The following is a 24,142-nucleotide window of genomic DNA, read 5'->3' as shown; positions in this document are numbered from 1 at the left end:
CAGTTGATGATACCCCGATCTGAGATCAATCTTAGAAAACACTTGTGCACCCTGTAACTGATCAAATAAATCATCAATGCGTGGCAAAGGGTATTTGTTCTTTACAGTTACCTTATTCAGTTCACGGTAGTCAATGCACAGTCTCAGTGAGCCATCTTTCTTCTTGACAAACAAAACTGGAGCACCCCATGGCGAAGTGCTAGGTCTGATGAACTTTTTATCTAACAGTTCTTGCAATTGCACTTTCAGTTCCTTCAGTTCAGTTGGAGCCATTCTGTAAGGAGCTTTAGAAACTGGTTGTGTTCCGGGAATCACATCAACGGTAAATTCAATCTCCCTATCAGTCAAATCTCCTGGAAGATTATCTGGAAAAACATCTGGAAATTCCCTGACTATAGGAATACAATTCACATCAGTTTTAACACTATCATCAGTAGACACAGTCAGTACAGAACACAGATATCCTTTACACCCCTTTCTAATTAATTTAACAGCTTTCACTGACGAAATCAAATACGGAGGAGGTACTACTCCACTCCCATTAAACACAAATTCAGGCAAACCAGGTGGACGGAAAACAACTTGCTTGGTCACACAGTCAATAGTGGCATGATATTTTTGTAACCAATCCATCCCCAATATTACGTCAAAATGATCAATGTTCAATGGCAGTAAATCAATAAACAGATGCATATCCCCAACAATAATTTCACATGCGGGGTACATATAAGCACATGTCATGGATCCCCCTACGGGTGATGATACGGCTAGCAGATAGTTCATGGGTTCTAAGGGTCTATTCAATTTCCGTGAAAAAGCATATGATACATAAGAATGCGTAGACCCCGAATCAATCAGTACATATGCATTTTGAGTACAGATAGAGAGAATACCTGACACAACGGTCTCGGTATTCTGCACATCTCCCGGTACTAGTGCGAACACTCGGCCTTGCCTCATAGGCTCTTTCCCGGTAGCTTTAGGGTTCGATTTTGGTGGAGCATTTGATGCTGCGCCGCTGGCTGCAGCTTTGCTATTGCCCTGAGGAGCAGAAGGGCAATCTTTAACCATGTGGCCCACCTTGCCACACCTGTAACAGGCTCCAGATAATTTGTAACAAACTCCCTTATGATTTTTTCCACATTCAGAACAGGGCGGTATTGTACGGTTCCCTTGACTAGAAGTAGTCATTGACCCTGTGTTTTGCTTTTTGTTCAACGGGTTGTACTTGCCTTTCTTAAATTTGAAACCCTGCCTTTTGCCATGCCATTCAGTTGCTGGTGTTTCAGATTGTTTCACTGCTGCAATGTTTGACTCGGCCATCAATGCCCGGTCGAGAACACCCACAAAAGTCGGTAATTTCAAAACATTTATCCGGTCAAGTATTGCCACATTAAGGCCACCTTCAAATTTTCTGGCCTTCTTATATTCAGTATCCACCATGTGCGGTGCATAACGGGCAAGTTCAGTAAATTTGGTTTCATATTCTGCAACGGACATTGTGCCCTGCTTTAGCTGTTCAAATTCAGTCACTTTTCTATCCCTGACACACTGAGGGAAGTACTTTTCAAAGAAGGACTCCTTGAACTGAGCCCAAGTCATAACAGTGTTTGTTTCACGGATTAACATCCACCACCTTCTAGCTTCTTCTTGTAAGGTGAAGGTAGCTAACAGTACTTTATTCGCTTCAGAGCACGGGAACACCTCAAATAATTTCTCTGTCTCAAGCACCCACGCTTCAGCTTTTAACGGTTCAAGGCCTCCCTGGAAGGATGGCGGTTTCATCTTACTGAATTTATGGGTGAGAGCAATAATATCCCCATCATCCGCATTCGCATTAGGTTCCGGCTGTACCGGAGGAGGAGGAGGTGGGGGCTGTTGGTTCTGTTGTTGTTCCAGTCTAGCAGTTATCAGTTCTATCATTCTTTCCATTCTTTCCATTCTTGCCTCAGTAGATGAGAACTCAGGTTCATTTGCATTGTCCATTTCACTATAAGCAGTTATAACAGTTTTAAACATAAGCAGTCATTTGTTTCATAGTTTAAGACATTAACAGATATTCAGTCATAACATAGCCACACACTTTTCAAGTTCATGAGATGTCCTAATTACTTTTTCTAGGACCCCCTATAGCTCATTTGGACACGTGTGTGCGGTATAACTCGTGGTAAGTATCGCTCTGATACCACTCTGTCACGACCCAAACCCGGCCCTATGGGTTTAGCACCGTAACCGGCCAGTAATCCGAGATTACCGAAGGCCTGCTGAACAGTAATACAGTGAAACAGAGTACAGGGCCTGGCGGAAGCCAATACAGTAAATAAATAGTGTCCATTGAGCTGTGACAGTCTGTATGCAAAAAGGCTTTTCATACATTATACAAAAACAGTACAGAACAGTATACACAATATTTACATTCATTCCAACTAGGGACTCTACCCTAGATAGCAGTACAGTGAACAGTCAGTCTATACAACACAGTGAAACAGTACAGAAGGGGGAATTCTTAAAACACCCCTAAGCCTTATCAGATAGGCTCGGAACCTCGCAGTGAGGCACAAAGGCTGGCTTGACAAAACTGGAGTAACCCTGACGCCTCTAGCTGCGGTCTGGTGCCTGTACACCTACATATATATATGAGCAGTGAGCTAAAGCCCAGTGAATAACATAAAGCGTAAAGGGGTTTAGAATGAATGTCCTTACAGTAATGAAAACAGTTCAATTCAATCAGTATTCCAGTTGTTCAGTACAGTAAACAGTCATATGTGGTACACCCATTAGTATAACAGTAACAGTAGGTCTTAAAAGACCGAACAGTAATGATGGCCATCAGTCAGTGAACAGTAGTGGTTCCACAAGGGAACCGACAGAGAATTCTGTCGCAGTAACAGTAACAGTAAACAGTAAGTACTAAGGATGCCACAGTACAGTTCAGAAATAAAGGACATACATTCATTCAGTAATACCAATTCAGTAAACAGTTCAGTTCAGTATTCAAAAGATAATCAGTTGAACATATCTTTACACAATTGTTACTCACAGAGTTCTGGGCTACAGTATGCTAGAGCGTGTCTCCCCAGTTGCCAACCCTACACAGTTCACAGGTTGAACACACTAAGCTACACAGTTGGGAAATCTCATAACTTAATCCCTAATTTGCCTTGGTGTGTTCTACAATGATATCCTCATCAAGGTGCCTTAAACTAGGCCTAAGAATGCCTAGGATGGGATGAGGATGCAAAAATACACTTAGAAAACATTTCGCAAACTTTGCTGAAAATAAGAGCCTCGCTCGAGCGAGACTTTCTACGCTCGAGCGTAATTCCAAAATCAAAGGCTTCGCTCGAGCGAGGAATCCTTCGCTCGAGCGGTCTGCAAAACAGTAAAAGTACTGGATGCTGAAATTTTACGCGCGATGGTCGCTCGATGGTCGCTCGAGCGGAGCCCTGGACAAAGGTGCTCGCTCGAGCGGGGAATCCTTCGCTCGAGCGAGGAAGCCAAATCTGGAATTTCCAGATTTGCCTCCCAAGCTCAAACCAAGCATTCAATCACTCCAAACTCGACCTCTTGGGCCCAAATTCTGGAAAACATCATTAAATTCAATGTATAACAAGTTTCAAAGCTCAATTTATGAATTCAAGCCCCAAAGGTGAGTCAATTAGAACCATATTCAAACCCATTTTCAAGAATATGAAGAACATGCAAACATGCAAGGATTTAAACCAAATCAAAGCTTCAAAGCTTGTTCAAATGAGCTCATTCTTTTCAAAACAAGATGAAAACATGGTCTACTCTTACAACATGGACATGCATGTAACCATTTACCATGAATTCAACTCAAAACTCATTAATTCAACCATGCATGCAAGAAATGAGCTTCAATTCACCATTAATGACCCAAATCATGACTTAGTTCTACAATGAAGCATGAACCATGCAAGAACTAGTTCAATAGCATCAATAAGAAGATAAGATCCTTACCTAGAGCTTGAATTAGAAGACTAGGAGCTCAAATATGCAATCTATACTTCAATTCCCAAACAATGCCAAGCAAGATCAAGCAAATCTCTCAAGAACAACTCAACTCTCTCTCACTCTCTAGCTTGGGTCGGTTGAGGCAAGAAGAGGAGAAGAAAATGTTTGGTTTGATCACATACGTGGAGTGTTCAAAGACTCAAGTGTGTGTATATGAGATAGTGGCAAAATGGTAAATATGGCAAACTCTTTAATTGGCTTATTTTAATCTAATTTAATCATACCTAATCAATTTTCAGATAATTATACCATAAAATCATATTAAATATGACGATCATAATACACTAACCCATTTCCGGTTCGGCCGCCGATAAGGCCTTCAAATAGCAGTTTAAACATATAAACATGAACAGATCAAACAAACAGTCAACAGATAAAATGCAATTCAAACAGACGTATTCACTCAATTCAGTTTCAATTTCAGTCAGTCGGTTCAGTATTTCATTCAGTTCGATTATCAGTTAGTTATCAGTCATTATCAGCTTCATTTAACAGTAATCGGTGATTAACGGTAATCAATCGGTCATAAATCAGTAAACAATACGAGGGTTGTTACAAATAGGCATAAGTAAATTAATTAAGAAAGTACTACAATTAAGGTTTGGAATGAAATAAAATAGAAGTATATAGGGAGCAAGTCTAAATTTATGAAACCTTGATATTTAGTATACAATATACTAACATTAGAAAATAGTTAGAATAATAAATTTGGGTCCCGTTAAATTAAAGCGCAAACAAATGCGAGAAACCAAGCAAAAATAGCATTACCAGGAATTAAGATTTTAAAGTGATTAATCTATAATTATAGGGTCTAATAATTAATAATAGAGTTTTAAAGGTGATTATTAATCTACGGGATCGATTAGGGTTTACTCAAATTAATCTGCAATGCTTCCCGATTCTAGGGTTTAAAACGTAATGAAGCAAAAATTCAAGGGCTTTATTTTAATAAACTCAAGGTTAGGGATTTAATGGTAATTACAAAAATTAGGGTCTCTACAAATGTGAGGGCTGATAACTGTTTCCCTAGATACAAGAGCTTTCAGTCCTCGTTCTCTCAGACCTAGAGAAACGAGTCTTGGAAGTCCTTGATTGTGTGTCGTCTGTCTTGAGGCTTTTACTTTCAGCATGTGATGGTGTGACTTGTCTGTCACGATCTTCTAAGTTGCAAGAGTGCATCCTGCCTTTGCGCATCTCTTCTTCTGCCACCCCGTTACCTTTTATCTGGCATTTCATCGTCTCCATGTCAGTTGCCATCATCCGTATTAATTCATCTTGCTCCCTTACGCGATCTTCTAGAACCTGAGGATCCATCATCCGCCTCTGCCTGTCAAGGCTTTAGGAGCGACGAGGACTTGTGCCCTTCTCTTCTCATGTGTCTCTTCGTGGGTTCCGTCACTGGGGATCTAATTCTTCCATGGATAGGATAAAAGGTAAACCTTCGCACCTCCCACCCCTTTTTTGGGGTTTGCCCATCAATAGCAGAGTGTGGCAAGTCTTCGTTGTACGCCATAGAATTTAACTAAAGAGAAAACTCAATCCAAAGGTTTGTTCTTTGTGTGGTTTCCCACAGACAGCGCCAATTGTACGAGCATGAAATAATCTGTCCCGTATAATCCTGTCGATTAAGTTTGCACTCCTCCAAACGTCGTCGTCTTATCACCTGAAAACACAAAAGTGAGCTAGCCGGCAGGTGTGTGCCGGAAACCCCTCCGATGCCTAAGTCAGCAAATAGACAATAGACACAAAAGCTCTGTGTATTTGAGAATAAGAATTGTGATACCTGTATATGGATCCTGTTATGAGCTTTTATAGATTCTGCATAGCACAATCCTAGTAGGACTCCAATTCTCCTTAGTAGAGTCCTCCTAGGAATCACACTCCCAAGGATAATGCCTATCCTTAAGTCACCCTTCTCACTACCAAACATACGAGATGGGTTCAACCCTTTTACCTCGACTGGTATCACTCAATGAACCAACACTTCTGCAACGTTGAAGGCAGCACCGACGTAAACCTTTATGTAGGATAGCTCCTTGCAGAACTACTTTCAGCTCGGTCCGTTTCCTTACTAACACCTCGGCCCTTTTACGGGGTTTAGCGTTGGATAGCTAGATCAAGGCCCAAGCAACCTACTACTAGCTAGCTCGGCACCTAGCACGGCCCAGGATCGAGCTATCCAAACTCTGGCCACAAAAACCTAAAGCTCGGCCTAATGGGCCTAGCGTGGCCTAATTTAATCACATAAATTACCCTCTCAGTTTGTCATATCAACTTGCCAAACAACCTGCTTTATCATTTAATAAAATTGACTCTATTTCTCTTGCACCTTTTGATCTCATCCATTCTGATGTTTAGGGCCCCTCTCCTACTCCTACTATGGGAGGTGCACGTTATTTTGTTATTTTTATAGATGATTTTTCCCGTTTTACATGGTTACTTCTTATGAAAAATCGTTCTGAGCTCAAATAACTTTATTACAATTTTGCTAAAATGGTCCAAACCCAATTTTCTAAAACTATTAAGATCTTTCGCTCCGACAATGCCATGAAATAGAAGGTTTTGATTTTTTTTCTTTTTTTCAGAGTCATGGTACTTAGCCTCATCGTTCCTGTCCCAGCACGTCTCAACAAAATGGACGTGCTGAACGGAAACTTAGGCATATTCTCGACACTACACGAGCTCTTCTGCTCTCTTCTTTTTGTCCGGAAAATTTTTGGGGTGAAGCCGCTCTCACTATTGCTTACACTATAAATTGTATCTCTACGCCTATTAGTCATAATCACACTCCCTATGAGCGTTTGCATGGCACTTGTCCCCCTTCCCCCAATCTTAGGGTCTTTGGTTCTGCATGTTTTGTTCTTCTCCAACCTCATGAACACAACAAACTTGAACCTCGTTCACGTCTTTGTTACTTCTTGGGGTATGGTATTGAACATAAAGGGTATCGTTGTTGGGATCCTATCTCCCAATGCCTCCGTATCTCTCGTCATGTGGTTTTTTGAGAATACAAAATGTTTTCCTCCCTCTCCCAATTCCGCTTATCCATTCTCTCACCCTCTCTATTCTTTACTAACCATTCCATAGATCTATTTTCTGATAAGATTGATACAGGTCCCCTGCCTGCCCCTTTAGAGACATCATTGCCTACTGGTTTTGCCCATGAGCCTGCTCACTCTGATGGTCCTGCTCTTGCTCTCTTGGGATCCTCCCCTCCTGTTGCATCTCTCCCATGCCCTCTAGCTTCTCCACCTTTTGCTCAGCCTCACCCGGTAACACAACCTTCTACTCGTCTTCGTGATTATATTGTTGGTTCTACTACTTTTTCTACTCATGAACCTACCTTCTATCGCGAGGCTCGCTCTAATCCTCTTTGGCAGCGTGTTATGACTGATGAATTGCAAGCTTTAGACAAAACTCATACTTGGGACGTAGTTGATCTTTCCCCTAGAAAGACTGCCATTGGCTACAAATGGGTATACAAAATCAAGTCCCACTCTGATGGCTCTATTGAGAGATACAAAGCTCGCCTTGTTGTTAAAGGCTTCAACTAGGAATATGGTATTGATTATAAGGAGACCTTTGCTCCTGCTGCCCGTCTTACCTCTATTCGCAGCTTGAATGCTGTTGTTGCCACTCGTCAATGGGACCTTTCTAAAATGGACGTTAAAAATGCTTTCCTTAATGGTGATCTTCTAGAGAAGGTCTACATGCAACCTCCCCCTAGGTCTACTTATCCACCTCATAAGGTCTGCAAACTTCAGCGTGCATTATATGGTCTTAAGCAAGCCCCGCGCGCTTGGTTTGCCAAGTTCATCTCTACTCTTCATGATTATGGTTTCACCTCCAGTTCTTATGATACTCTTCTTTTTGTGCGGAAAACTGCTAAAGGGACCACCCTACTTTTGTTTTATGTGGATGACATGATTATCACCGGTGATGATGTGAATGGTATTCTTCGCCTCATACAGTTTCTCAGCCATCATTTCGAGATAAAAGACCTTGGTCCTCTCAGCTATTTCTTGGGTCTTGAAATCTCCCATGACTCCACGGGTTCATTTCTCTCTTAGGCTAAATATGCCTCTGATCTTCTTGTTCGTGCTGGTCTTATAAATTACAAGACTGCCCCCACTCCCCTGGAGACTCAGAGTCGTCTTACTCCTCTTGATGGCACTCTACTCTCTGATGCTACTCAGTATCATCAGCTGGTTGGCAGCCTTGTCTATCTCACTGTTACTTGTTTTAATATTGCCTATGCTGTCCATATTGTCAGCCAGTATATGTCAACTCCTCATACACCTCATTTTGATGCTTTAGTTTGTATCCTTCGCTATCTCAAAGGCATCTTGTTTCATGATCTTCATTATTCCGCCCACTTCTCTCTTCAGCTTCGTGCCTTCTTTGATCCTGATTGGGCTGGGGATCCTACTGACCGTTGCTCTACTACAGGTTTCTGTTTTTTCTTAGGCGATTTTCTTATTTCTTGGCATATCAAGAAACAATCTCTTACTGCTCGTTCAAGTACAAAAGCCGAATACCGTGCTCTTGCTGATACTACTCATGAGCTTCTCTAGCTTCTTTGGCTTCTTGCTAACATGGATGTTACCCCCTCTGGTGCTACTGACCTCTATTGTGACAATCAAAGTGCTATTCAGATTCCTCACAATGATGTTTTTCATGATCGCACCAAGCACATTGAGATTAACTGTCATTTTATTCGTCAACATGTCATTCATGGTAATGTTTATCTCCATCCGATCTCTTTTGCTAATCAATCTGCTGATTTCTTCACCAAAACTCATCCTCCTGGCCGCTTCATTGAACTTGTTTCCAAAATCAAGTTGGTTGATGTTTATCCTCCTTGAATTTGGGGAGGGCTGTTAATGTATATAGATAGCTATGTATCTGTAGATAGATATGTATATAGATAGCTACGCTTCTGTAGATATGTTTACATATATATATATATATAGATAACTATGTATCTTAGTCCTTATCTTGTCTTCTTTCTCCTATATAAAGGAGACCATGTACATTGGTTTCATTGAAATAATATATTTCACAGACTCTCTCTCTCTCTCTTAACTTGTTTTAACAGTTATTATACTTTTGGCCGTGGGGAAGGCCGATTACTACATGAGGTGGGGACAACTGATGTAAAATCCTCAAACCTACGATCAAACATGAGCTCAATAATTCCCCACATGAGAGATATATAATCTGAATGTATTGTGAATATGAAAATCCAGTTTTGCATTCAAACATGAGATTTGGAATTGATTGATGAGCAACGCTACAGCTGTCAAAAGTTTTTACCTAAAAAACCTATCAATCACATTCATGTGTGTTTAGTAGTTTTTTTTAGTAAAACTTTTGGAGTTTATAGTATTTTTCTTGATTGAAATGCATCAGGGCCGGCCCTGAGATTTGTGGGGCCTAAGGCGCACTGTGAAAATGGGGGCCCTCTAATATATTTTTTTTTAATAAAAAATTTATGCATAAAATGATAAGTATCCACAAATTTTTTATTTAAGTATACTTAAACATATAATCATTTAAATTATAAACTAAAATTTACTTTCATATATAATAAGATAGGAAGAAATTAGTACAATGACTCAAAAATATTAAAAACTGGTTTTGTTGCTTTATAGTTTAGCAATATCCAGCTTACAATTAACCCAACGATCACTTAAATACTACTCTTCTTTCATTTTTTAGCTGCAAAATCACTAATTAAGTTTGTATAATCTAATTTATCTACCAAATCCTTTTCAATAGACAATATAGCTAATCCATTCAATCTTTCTTGTGACATTGTTGATCGAAGGTAGGATTTGATCAATTTTAACTTTGAAAAACTTCTTTCTCCAGAGGCAACGGTAACTGGAATAGTCAATAATATTCTATACGCAATCCAGGCATTTGGAAAACAACCTTCCATCAATTCCAAATAATTCATCACCTCAATTGGCCTATTGATTTCTTTTGGCAAAATTTCTTTGAAGACTTTCAACTCAGAAAATAAATCTCTCTCATCAACATCCATAAGCCCATCATGTTTCAAAAAGTCTTCAAGATTAGCATAATAAGTCTTCAAGCACTCATCACTTATAGAATTTAACTTCTTCAAATCAAACAAAAATCTAAAAGTTTCATTATATATTTGAAATTGTTCAAATCTACTCTTAAGTGAAGAAAGAGCTTGATCTATTATATATATGAAATAATTAACTCTAAAGGATTCTTCAGCTGATTGTGTAACCTCTTCACTAACATTCTCATTAAATTAGGGCAAACAAATTATTCAATTAAAACTGATAAATACCTAGGGAAAAAAATTAGGGCTAAATTATTTATTCCACTAAAATCTAATGGATAAAGAAGGTAATAAAAAAAATTAGGGCAAATTTATTATTCCACTAATTGATAGAGAAAGAATATAAAAAAAAAATTAGGGCAACTTTATTTAATAAAATCTGATACTGAGAAGAGAGGACTTACATAAGAGAGAGAATGTGTGTGAGAGATACTGAAAGAGGGAGAGTGAGTCTATGCTATGCTATGCTCTTCGTCTGCCTGCCTTCAAGTCTTTCATTTCATTTCATCACTTCACTTCGTTTCGTCAAAGAGAGATTGAAAACAGAAGCACTCACTCACCACACTAGTGCACTGGACATGTATGTATTGTATATTGTATTCGTATGTATGGTTTGGGTTGGGCCCAAACACATTTTTGGGCCCTTTAAATATGTTTTCAGTTTTGGGCCCTTTAAAGCCTCCAAAGCTGTTTTCAGTCCCACACCACACCAGATAAACTTTCGGTTGGGCCCAAACACTTTTCAGTTTTTGTTTTTTTGTTTTTTTATTTATATATTTTCATTTTAAAAAATATGGGTCAAACACATTTATAAATAAATATGGGCTAAATTATATATGGGCCCAATAAACATTTGGAGCCCTTTAAATTGATCTTAAAACCAAAAAAAAAAAGAAAAGATTGGGCCTATAACAATTTTTCAAATTTGGAGACCTTATTTTTGAGCCAAAATTTGGAGTCTAAGGCACAAGCCTTACCTGCCTTATGGCAAGGCCGGCCCTCAAATGCATACTCCAATCTCCTGCTTAATCCTTAAAATAAACACAAATTTAGTGGATACGGAGTAGGTAAAAATTGTCATTAGAAATTTGGGAGTGTGGTGTGACCTTGAACAAGAAAATCTGAGTAATTGATTTGTTTGTGGTCCAAAGGTTACATGTTAAATCTCTTTGGGAGTGTGGTGTGACCTTGAACAAGAAAATCTGAGTAATTGATTTGTTTGTGGTCCAAAGGTTACATGTTAAATCTCTGTGGGGGCTTTGCCTTGCTTTCTTAGGTTGGATTAGACTAGAGTGATGAAAACAGTGGCAAATACTGTTGAATAACATGCCTGCTTTGTCCAACTTTGTCTTATCATGATCTTTTATTTTTGATAAGTAAGTTCTCTCTACTTTGAGCCAAGTGGTTAATATTAGTGTTAATTTTATCAATTTAAATTTTACACATCTAATTGTTATAGTGACAATCCTTATAATTTTTTTTGGAATTTTACTTTGACTCTTTTAATTTTGCACTTATCATTTTTTTTGTTCAAAATACTAACATCAGCTGATATAGGAATCACATTAAAATGTAATTTAAAACATGAAATTTAAATCAATAAAAATAAAATTATAATGATCAAAATAAAATATCGCTACACCTATATGGACTAGTGGTATAAAAAGTCATATCACTCCGTATGAATTTTTTTTTTATAGTTTGTATAACATTTTTCTTAAAAATTTAATTAATTAATTAATTAATTTTTTTGAGAAACAATCAATATTAAAGTGATAAAACCAATACTAGTGATATTATTATTATTATTATTATTATTATTATTATTATTGTTATTATTATTATTATTATTAAATACATTATATAACATTAATTTATGAGTTATTTTGAAAAATTAGTTAAAAGTTGATTTTTTAATTTTTTTAATTTAAAGAAAACAAAAACGTGTAAAAAAAATAATATGATTTCAAATAAATTAAAAACTTACTTGTGACTAAGAGTTGTTTGGAATAATCAAAAAAAATATATTTTTTAATATTTTATAAAAAAAATATTTAAAAAATTAGAAAATAATGTGATATAAAAAAAATAAAAAGATAAAAACATTTGCTTATCACACCCCCCAACACGCTCGCGTCCGGATCCTCTAGAGTGATCCTCTAGAGTGGTCCCTTAGAGTGCAACACGTGTCCCATTATCGCATCCAACGGCTGAGATGATCCCTCACCAAAACGGCGTCGTTTTGGTGAGCTAGACCAAAAAAAATAAAAAAAATTTACAGAGCTGCAGTTCATCACCATGGATGAACTTCCATTTTCTTCTGTGAGCCAGACCAAAAAAGAAAAATTGGAAGAAAATAGATTTGAGAGAAAATGGATTCTGTCCTTTCTCTATTGCATCTGTAGACTACTCGAAACACTCCCTCTCTCCCTTTCTCTCCTCAGGAACCCAATATAACTTCCCAACTCTCCTCTCTCCCTCTCTCTCTCTCTCTCTCTCAAATGGCAAGCCCAACAATACTCTCACCTTGCAGCAGTGGAAGACGAAGCAGCGACTCCAACTCCCCCGAGTTTGAGTTTTGTATGCTCCGAAACCCATCTTTCCCTCAGAATCCATTTTCATCTTTCCCTCAGAGCCCAACAATAGATTTGACAGAATCCATTTTCTTCTCTCAAATCCATTTTCTTCTTCCTCCTCCTCCCTCTCGACTCGATCTGTCCTCCCTTCAAATCCATTTTCTTCTTCTTCCTCCCCTCTCTCGACTCGATCTGCAGCTCTGTAAATTTTTTTTTTTTTTTTTTTTTTTTTTTTTTGGTCTAACTCACCAAAACGACGCCGTTTTGGTGAGGGATCATCTCAGCCGTTGGATGCGATAATGGGACACGTGTTACACTCTAAGGGACTACTCTAGAGGATCACTCTAGAGGAGGACTCTAGAGGATCCGGACGCAACACGCTCATACTCTACCAAAACAGGCATTACGACATGACAGGAACCACTTTAGAAGAACGACAAATGAATTTAATTTTGAAATCGTTTGGAACAGGTTAATTTAGTAATTTTTTAGTTATTTGGTTAAAAAAATAGGTAAAAAAAACTTATATGTTTGAGATAATTTTTTGGCTAATTATGAAAAGATATGTAAAAATTTTTAATTTTTTGATATGAATTATTAACTTTTTGACTAAAAAAATAACTTTTTAACTTTTTACCTAGAAAGATAAGTCCCCAAACGGGCGTAGTTGGTGTCCACGGACCACGGCAGAAAGGTCGCTTTCCCCAGTTCACTCTTAATTGGAATCGACTTAAAATTTTGATGGTGTCCACAAACACACTTTAAATTTTAATTAAGATACGAATCATTCCATATAATTTTAAATATTATTTTATAATAAATTATTTATTTTATTAATAAATTATAAAATTAATTAATAATTTTTAATGATATTAGAAATATATTTTAATTAATAATTTAAATAATTTTATTATTATATAAGAAAATAATTATAAATTTTATTTTTTTTATTTAATTTTGTTAAATAAAAATTTTTAACAAGAAGATATTTATAATTTTCTAAATTACAGAAGATAATCTATACTTGAAAACAAACCTCCAAAAATATATTTATATTTTCCTCTATATTTTTTCTTTGTCTCATTATGATGTCCGACAGTCCTCATGAGAAAAAAACAAAAACAAAAACAAACCTAGAAATTCATTTGCAGGGTCAACACATGCATAATTTTTTTATATGAATTGATATAAATATTATTTTTTTTAAATTCAAAAAATAAACTAAAATTTAATATTAAATTTGTAGGTAAAAAATAAAACAACCATATATTTAGTGAAATTAATACATAAATAAAAATATGCATTAAGCAATTAATTATACAAATCAATTCAATGATTGATTCTGTAAAAAAAATTTCAACAATTTTCCTTTTAATGTACACAAACAAAGAATCTATAAAAAATTTATGTTTCATTACGTTACGAAGTCTAATTTTAATAATTCTTATGATTAGAAGTGATCGCTCTATATAATGGTCTTTTGGCAACCTTTTAGTAAAAAGCTGCGTTTGCAGCTTAGGAAGGAAAAAGTAACATTAGCTTTTTTAGCAACAAATCATTTGACAAGGTAAAAAAAGTAACATGAAAAATTATAATTATATTTTTTATATTATTTAAGATTATACATGGGTGATTATGTAAATTTTTTAAATTGTGTAGGGTAATTTAATCATTTTATTGTGATGTAATATCATAAATAAATATTAACTAAAAAAATTAAAAATAACTTTTTACCAATTTTCTAAATGACTTTTTAAAAAAGCTAAAAAAATTAATAAAAAATCAAAAATCAATGTTTTACTATCTTCCAGAAACACCCCACCCATAGTTACAATACAAATAGAAAAAGAGCTGAACTTTTAACTTGGACAATGACAAAAGCAAAAACAGGGACTATCTTTCCTCAACAATTATATATTATTAATATCAAGTTCAAAAGTTGTGTTTATTAATATATATATTTTTTAGAGAGTTTTTTTTGATAAATTTATTTTTTAAGAGTTTTATTCTATCTAACTCATATTCTTTTTGACTATTCTATTAGATCCTATTTAAAATAAGAATACCAAAATACTCTTTTCATCAACTTATGTTCCATTTAGTTCACATTATTTTTTATGTTTCAATAAGTCCTATGGGTGACACAATTACCAAAATACCCTTAATGTAAATATTCACACCGTTAATGTGAATGTTCATATCATCAATGTGTAGAGGCCTGGCCCATGTCGATCCTCGTGGGTGCCCGGAAAAATTTGAATCGGGTCGGGGGGGCCCGGCCCGTTGACAATGTGAATATTCACATTGACATGTTAACATTCACATTAATAGGAGTGTAAAATTGGCCCGTGTCCTGTGGCGGCGCAAAACCCGCCCGCGGCCCATAAGCGGCCCAGAGCGGGCCCGGTCCGGCCCGTTGACAATGTGAATATTTATATTGACATGTTAACATTTACATTGATAAGAGTAGAAAATTGGCCCGCGGCCCATTGGCAGCCAAAAGCTCGCCCGCGGCCCGAGGCGGGCCCAGCCCGGCCCGTTGGCAATGTGAATATTCACATTGACATGTTAACATTCACATTGATAGGAGTGTAAAATTAGCCCACGCCTCGTGGCTGCCCGAAACCTGCCCGTGGGCGGCCCGGGGCAGGCCCGGCCCGGCCCGGCTCGGCCTGTTGACAATGTGAATATTCACATTGACATGTTAATATTCAAATTGATAAGAGTATAAATTTGACCAACGGCCTAGGGCGGGCCCGACCCGGCCCGTTGACAATGTGAATATTCACATTGACATGTTAACATTCACATTAATAAGAGTGTAAAATTGGCCCGCAGCCCGTGGGCGGCCCGAAGCCTGACCGCAGCCCGAGGCGGGCTTGGCCCGACTCGTGACAATGTGAATATTTACATTGACATGTTAACATTAATATTGATAGGAGTGTAAAATTTGCCCGCTGCCCGAAGCTTGCCCGAGGCCCGGGATAGGTCCGGCCCGGCCCGTTGACAATGTGAATATTCAAATTGACATATTAACATGCACATTGATAGGAATGTAGAATTGGCCCGCGGCCCATGGACTGCCCGAAGCCCGCCCACGGCCCGGGGCAGGCTCGTTTGAGTCCGGGGCCGAGCATGTCCGAGACCCTAGGCTAGGGCCTAGGCCATCACTTTGAAGACTGGCCCAGCCCATCAACCTGCTTAAGGCCCATTCAAGGCTCGGGCCTACCCATTATTCGGCTTCAACACTAATCTAGAGTACCCATTCGGCAAAATCACGCTACCAGTTCGAGCAGGCTCGCGAACAGTGGATGTGGAATTCTTGGTCGTCAAGCTGCCCTTACCGTATAACCTCATCATGGGCCGAACTTGGCTGCACACCATGCAGGTCGTGCCAAGCACCTATAATCAATTGCTCTATTTCCTTACTGAACGAGGTGTTGAACAAATCCGAGGTTCACAGAAATCGCCACAAGCATGTTATCTCCTTGTCGCGAAGACACCAAGAGAGCTGGAAGTGAATTCTATTAAGGTACTGGATCGAGAGAGCCTTGACGATGTTGGATGGCTTCAAAGCGAAAAGGCCACGGAAACCCTAGATCGAGTTGAAATTACCGGGAATCCTGACAGGTTCTTCATGATCGGTGCCTCCCTAAACGAAGTCGACAGACAGCAGCTAATCACCTTCTTACTCGGCATCCTTGATGTATTTGCCTGGTTGCCGTATGAGATGCCGGGGGTAGATCCATTTGTCTCTCAGCATCGTTTGAATGTCGACCCCAAATGTAAGCCGATTATATAGAAAAGCCGGCAGTCAGCCGTAGAGCACACTGCCGCCGTTGTTGAAGAGGATGACCGGTTGCTTGATGCCGAAACTATCAGGGAAGTGACCTACCCTATATGGCTCTCGAATACTGTGGTTGTGAAGAAGAAAAATGGGACTTAGCGTGTCTGCGTTGATTTCACTGACCTAAACAAAGCTTGCCCTAAGGATTGTTTTCCCCTACCCAGAATTAACCAACTTGTAGATGCTACAGCACGTCACCAGCGTATAAGCTTTCTGGATGCCTACAGAGGCTACCATCAAATTGCTATACATCCGGAAGACCAAGACAAAACTGAATTCCTCAACCCAAGAGGAACCTATTGCTATAAGGTTATGCCTTTTGGGCTGAAGAATGCAGGGGCAACTTACCAAAGACTAGTCACTACCATGTTCAAGGAGCAACTCGGCCACACTATGGAAGTTTACATTGACGATATGGTGGTCAAGTCCAAAGAAGAGCAAACTCATCTAGCCGATTTAGAAGAGACATTCGGCATTCTACGTAAATACAAAATGAAGCTGAATGCTTCCAAATGTGCGTTTGGGATCGGCTCTGGCAAATTCTTGGGTTACATTGTCAACCACCGAGGAATCGAAGCCAATCCGAGGCAAATCACCACAATCCTGGAACTCGGCTCCCCTCGATCGGTCAAGGAGGTTCAGAAGTTGATGGGGATGGCTGCCGCACTCAATAGGTTCATCAGTCGTTCCACAGACCGCTGCCAACAATTCTTTCAGACACTACAACAGGGTAAACCTCCAAGTGCGAAGCCGCTTTTAACGATCTGAAGGCTTATCTCCGATCTGTTCCACTTTTGACAACACCATCGGCAGGCGACCCGCTCATTTTATATTTGGCCGTCTTCGACCGGGCTGTCAGCGCCGTATTGTTGAAAGAAAAACTTGGAGAGCAGCGACCAGTGTATTATGTGAGCAAGGCAATGGTTGACGCCGAAACCCGTTACCTTTCACTGGAAAAACTCATTGTAGCCCTAGTCATGGTGGCAAGAAAACTGATGCATTACTTCTAGGGGCATAGCATCGGGGTACTAACAGATTATCTCCTCCGATCAGTACTACGTAGTGCAGAAGCATCAGGGCGCGTTTCGAAATGGGCCCTCGAACTCGGCCAGTACGATATTCAATTTCTGCCTAGAACCTCAATCGAGGGTTAAGTGCTTACTGATTTTGTGGCCAAATTCACGGGAGGTGTTGCCGACTTCAAGACCGACCAAACTCAACCCGAGCCGAATTGGAGAATTTATATGGGGGACATTTGGCAGCTGTATTGTGATGGGTCATCCAATCAACGGGGCAGTGGAACCAGAGTAGTAATCATGGCTCCCGACGACGCAATAATTGAGCTGGCCGTCAAACTCGGCTTTGAAGCATCAAATAACGAGGTCGAATACGAAGCCCTTCTAATTGGTTTGCAGAATGCACATCTTCTGGGTGGTCGGCATTTGCTTGCATTTTGCGATTCAAAACTGGTGATCAATCAGCTAAAGGGGGAGTACGCGGCCAAAAATGACCGTATGGCGGCTTACATGAAAACGGCTAACTTCTTGATGGCAAAATTTGACCATCATGAATTGAATCAAATAACACGTGATCAGAACACATATGCAGATGCCCTGGCTTGCCTAGCCTCCGCCATTAACTTAGAGATTAAACGAACCATCGATGTAGGTTTCATCCCAGAGCCGAGCATTGGCCCTTCGGAGGAAGTCCAGGTCAATGTCATAGAGTCAAGACCGAGTTGGATGGACCCCATTGCTATATTCCTGTCTTCCGAATAACTCCCAGCGGACAAGAAAGAAGCGCACAAGCTACGAAACAAAGCCCTGCGATACTACTTGGATCCGCAAGGAAAGCTTTATAAAAAATCCCTTTTCGGTCCATACTTGGAATGCGTGCATCCGGACAAAGTCGAAGAGCTTCTGACTGAAATACATGAAGGCAGTTGTGGTGCACGTTCTGGCGGGTGCTCTTTGGCTCATCGAGCTGTGGCACAAGGGTATTACTGGCTGACAACGAGAGCCGATACCAAATGTTACGTGAAAAAGTGTGAACAGTGCCAGAAGTTCTCTCATCTGATTCACCTGCTTGCTGAAGAATTAAGCTCCATAATCAGCCCTTGGTCGTTCGCTCAATGGGGACTTGACATCGTCGGACCGCTGCCTCGTACCCCGGGTAATAAGCGATTTATGATCGTCGCGACTGATTATTTCATGAAATGGGTAGAAGCGAAGGCACTAACGCACATCCGAGATACCGACATAAAACGTTTTGTATGGAGAAATATCATAACGCGATTCGGCATTCCCAGAGCACTTATATCAGACAACGACACCCAGTTTGATTGCGGAGTCTACTAGGAGCTTTGCAACAAGTATGGTATTCGGCCCTACTTCTCCACCTCGGCTTATCCACAGAGTAATGGCCAAGCTAAAGCCTCCAATAAAACCATTTTAGACGGCATCAAAAAGAGGCTGGAAAAGGCAAAAGGCCGATGGATTGAAGAACTGCCGAGTGTATTATGGGCTCATCGCACAACATCGAGACGGTCTACTGGGGAAATGCCGTTCGCTTTGTACTTCGAAACACAGGCAATTATCCCCTTGGAGATCGGCCTCCCAACCTTGAAATCAAAAGTTTTTGATATGGGCCGAAACGGTATGATTCTGGCTTTGGATTTGACTCTGATTGAAGAACGAAGAGACCGTGCCCTTGCCGCCATGGCACGGTACCAGCAGCAGCTTGCTAAGTCGTATAACCAACGCGTTCAGCTACGCCGATATGTACAAAGTGAATTGGTCCTAAAGAAAGTGCTTTCAGTTGCCAGGAAGCCGGCTGATGAAAAGTTAGGTCCTAATTGAGACGGCCCCTACCAGATCGACTCAGTCGCGGGAACGGGGGCTTATCGGCTCAAGGACATGATTGGCAGGAGTCTGCCACGCCCTTGGAACTCCTCGCATTTGTGTAAATTCTATCATTAGACCTGACCTGTGGGGCATGATATTTATTTTGAATGATCCGCCATGTACAGATTTCACTTTTGCAATGCAAAGTTTTGTTCTCTCTCATTGTGTAACTCAGTTCAAGTCCTCTGATTAAAGCCTCCGAATTCGGAGCCCCATCCATGCAGGTCACGTTTGGGCCGAATAAGACTCCGGATTCGGAGCGCCCTTCGTGCATGTCACGATTGGCCAAGACAAAAAGCCTCCGAATTCAGAGCCCCATCCGTGCAGATCACGTTTGGGCTGAATAAGACTCCGGATTCGGAGCGCCCTTCATGCATGTCGCGATTGGCCAACACAAAAAGCCTCCGAATTTGGAGCCCCATCTATGCAGGTCACGTTTGGGCCGAATAAGCCTCTGAATTTAGAGCCCCATCTGTGCAGGTCACGTTTGGGCCGAATAAGACTTTGGATTCGGAGCGCCCTTCGTGCATGTCACGATTGGCCAAGACAAAAAGCCTCCGAATTCGAAGCCCCATTCGTGCAGGTCACGTTTGGGCCAAATAAGACTCCGGATTTGGAGCGCCCTTCATGCCTGTCACGATTGGCCAAGACAAAAAGCCTCTGAATTCAGAGCCCCACCCGTGCAGGTCATGTTTGGACCGAATAAGACTTCGGATTCGGAGCGCCCTTCGTGCATGTCGCGATTAGCCAAGACAAAAAGCCTCCGAATTCGGAGCCCCATCCGTGCAGGTCACGTTTGGGCCGAATAAGACTCCGGATTCGGAGCGCCCTTCGTGCATGTCACGATTGGCCAAGACAAAAAGCCTCCGAATTCGGAGCCCCACCTGTGCAGGTCACGTTTGGGCCGAATAAGACTCCGGATTCGGAGCGCCCTTCGTGTATGTCGCGATTGGCCAAGACAAAAAGCCTCCGAATTTGGAGCCCCATTCGTGCAGGTCACGTTTGGGCCGAATAAGCCTCCTGATTGGCCAAGACAAGCCTTCGAATACGGAGCCCCGTCCGTGGTCTCATTTGGGCCGAAAAAAAACTCTGGATTCGGAGCGCCTCGTAAGCTGTTACAACACGCGGTGATAATTGAAACATTCAAGCATTCAGAAATGTTTCATTAAATTGATCAACTGGCACAAGCCGTATAAACATAATTTGACACATGCAAGCATTCAAAACAAAGTGAGTTCTTAAATCGATTGATTCGCACAAAGTGTATTAATACAAGTTGAAATACGCTAACATTTGAAACAGAGCATCTTATTAATTTAGAAAATAAATACATAATTTGCACTCAATCTACATATGATCATTACAAGCTCTGCTTTTATTCGGCGGCTCCCTCATCATCACTCTTCTCAACTTCAAAAGCGGAAAAGGGGAAATCATCTCTCTAGTACAGCGGCGACGGCAAATTCACACCTGCTGCCTGGAGAGCCTCCACTTCCTGAAGTGCCTTGATCTAACCGTGCTTAAATCCACGATTTTCACATCGGCAAACTTCCTCGGCGAGTTTCTCCTTGGTCTTCTCTATTCCGACCTTTCGGCTTTCATGAAAACCTTTTTCATAGGCCTTGGACTTCGTAGTCTCAATCGCAAACATGCTAGCCGTGTCCCGATCAGCAATGGCATGACTTATTAGCCTCTGGGTCACCCTCTCTTTCACAACCGGGTTAGGATGGCTGGCCGATTGAGACTCGGCAGACTAGATTTTCCTTAGTTCACGCTCGGCCTTCTCCGCGCAAGCTTCTAAGTTCTGAATGCGTTCATCTCTCTGTTCTATATCCCACCGAGCGGCGCGAATACGCATGCCGATTTCATAAGCGGTGTACAGCCACTTCACCGCCCCATGAACGCCTTCATGAAACACTTTGAAATCCTGCCGACCACCCATCGACTGCTGGACTTCGGGTGGAAAAATTTGTTGAGCAAACTCGACTGCCACATTTAGATCACGAACGATTGAATCCGCCTCTGTCATTGGTCTATTCTCCACAAAGACCGCAAAACTCAATGGGCGCAGTGTCGCATCGGATTCCCTTCCAGAACGGGGTTGAGGAGATCTGCCCCGTGGCTGCTTGTCCCTCTTGGGCGACCTACTTTGACGACGAGGAGATCGGCGTCTCTCCCGGTCCCTCGAAGTCTTACTTCCCGTGCACATAGGTTCGCCACTTCGATTCATATCTCCTTCCAGCTCAGCTAATGTTCTCGCATCTCCTCTACTGTTGAAGAAAAGTCTATTTGACATTTGCACTTGTTTAACCTTCCTCAACGAATTGGACTAAATTACTGACTCTGAGTATACAAATAGGACCTTCATGCACAAAGTACATGTCCCATTTATTCCTTACGGGGGCAGCACCTCCGAGGTGATCTCATTAATGCTAAAACCTCAATAGCCCGGCGTCGATTGAGTTATGTGCCCCAACCATCCCATGAACCACTGTTATTCAGCGTTCTAGTTCATGAACCAGCTGGGGCAAGGGCAGATTCATCAATCTAGTCGGCTTAAGTGCCCCAGCCGCTCCATGAATTGATTTATCAGTACAATATTCATGAGTTCATTTTATTCGGCTTTCCAGTTCATGAACCAGCTGGGCAAGGGCAGATTCGTCAATCTAATCGGCGTATTTGCCCCAGCTGCCCCATGAACCTTTGTTATTCGGCGTTCTAGTTCATGAACCAGCTGGGGCAAGGGCAGATTCATCAATCTAGTTGGCTTAAGTTCCCCAACCGCTCCATGAATCGATTTATCAGTACAATATTCATGAGTTTATTTTATTCGGCTTTCCAGTTCATGAACCAGTTGGGCAAGGGCAGATTCGTCAATCTAATCGGCGTATTTGCCCCAGCCGCCCCATGAACCTCTGTTATTCGGCGTTCTAGTTCATGAACCAGCTGGGGCAAGGGCAGATTCATCAATCTAGTCGGCTTAAGCGCCCCAACCGCTCTATGAATCGATTTATCAGTGCAATATTCATGAGTTTATTTTATTCGACTTTCCAGTTCATGAACCAGCTGGGGCAAAGGCAGATTCATCAATCTAATTGGCTTATGTACTCCAGCCGCCCCATGAACTGATCTATCAGCACCTCATGAATTCATTTTATTCAGATTCATCAATCAAATTCATTAATATAATCGGCTAATAAGTTTGTCGTCTCACGTAGTCTTGACATTTTGTTCTAACTGCTGATTATTTTAATTATGTACTCGTATAACAAACAGTATAAGCAATAACTTGGGAGCATAGAAAATTTTCATTTATAAATTTGGCGATAACAGCAGACATTTTACACATGAAAATCGGTTGACATCCAAAAAAGATGAAAATCTACTAACAAAAAACTGTGCATCTAAGATGCCTAACAAAAATGAAAATATGCCTTGAAGGCTTTGACCCAGCCGTGTTTGAAACCCGATTCTCAAACTTCGGCACTTCATCTGCGTAGCTTTCCAAGGCGACCTCTTGCCCAGCTTGGAACGCTTTGGAAGTCTTGGAGTCGGCCTTTTCCCTTGCCTTCTTCGACTCCTCCAAGTCGGCTTCCAGCTTGGCGATTGCCTCATGGGCTAACTTAAGCGCCTCCTCGCTGGCCTTTACCTTTTCCTCGCGCGGCAAGCCTTAACTGATCAAAATTTCTAGCTCGCTCGGCCTCTGAGTCGGCTCTGGCGTGTTCCACTGCTGTTTGCACTGCCTCATAATCGACCCTTTTGAGAGACTGCCACAACCTTGTTTTGTTCATTTTTAATTTCGGCTTTCAATAGGCCGATCTGTTCTATGGCGTCGTGTTGACGGCGGCCGATCTCGGCTATCTAGCCCACCGCTTACAAAACAAAGAAACAACAAACAAATAATTAAAAAAATATTTACAAACGTGCATGCGTGAAGACGGAAGATTGCAGATAAGACAAGTAACGTACCGATAGGGCCGACTGAGCGGCCAAAGCAATTAGCATCAGATCTGGCTCCACTCGAAATACGGCTCTGTCGACTGGCAGGGATATCGAAGAGGCCATGCTCAAGGCCACAGCCGGGTCCCTCGAAGCCGAGGAGTTTGAGGAAATCGGCATATTTCTGACCCTTGGTTGAATCGTGAATAGAAGGACCAAATCTGACTCCTCAACTCGAGGCCGTTTATCGCTTTGGTCCTCTTCGTACTTGGCCTTTCGATTGGCGGGGCGCTTTTCGCCCCTTTGTTCACCTTTGTTGGCTTGCCCCACCTGCTCTATCTCGGTCGCTTCAGGGTGAGCCGTCTCTTCGACAATAACTGAAGGAGTAGACTCAGTGACCATGGCCAGTGTAGACTCAGCGACTGCAGCCGGTGGAGTTTCCGATCGGATGGCCTCGGCCCTCCACCTCGCAACCATTCTCTCGGCGTTCTTCTTCCACGCAAGTTGCGAAAGTGATTCCCTAGCCATATTCTCTAGATAAGCGTCGGGAAGATCTCTTAAGTTTGTAAAAATGTCTTCAAAGGCGTCCCCTCAGCCGGACATGGATGGAGGGTCGGACAAATTCAGTCCAGCCTCCTCAAATGCCGAATTGAGGGCTTCGTCTACCTCGGTTCCCAATTGGTCCAGGTCCTCGGTGATCTGATCGACTACTTGTTCTTCTGCGTGTTCCGAATCGGAGGCT

General features: G+C 41.1%; 1 pseudogene; it reads right to left on the bottom strand.

Moving 5' to 3' along the window:
* Positions 1–9,727: 9,727 nt before the first annotated feature.
* LOC145793529 (uncharacterized) lies at positions 9,728–23,928 on the bottom strand (annotated as a pseudogene).
* Positions 23,929–24,142: the final 214 nt, after the last annotated feature.

Source organism: Camellia sinensis, chromosome 6 (assembly GCF_055761805.1).
Source record: "Camellia sinensis isolate YWXY chromosome 6, ASM5576180v1, whole genome shotgun sequence".
Lineage (NCBI taxonomy): Eukaryota > Viridiplantae > Streptophyta > Magnoliopsida > Ericales > Theaceae > Camellia > Camellia sinensis.
Note: the sequence above shows the minus strand (reverse complement) of the source record. Positions and strands in the feature narration are given on the sequence as shown.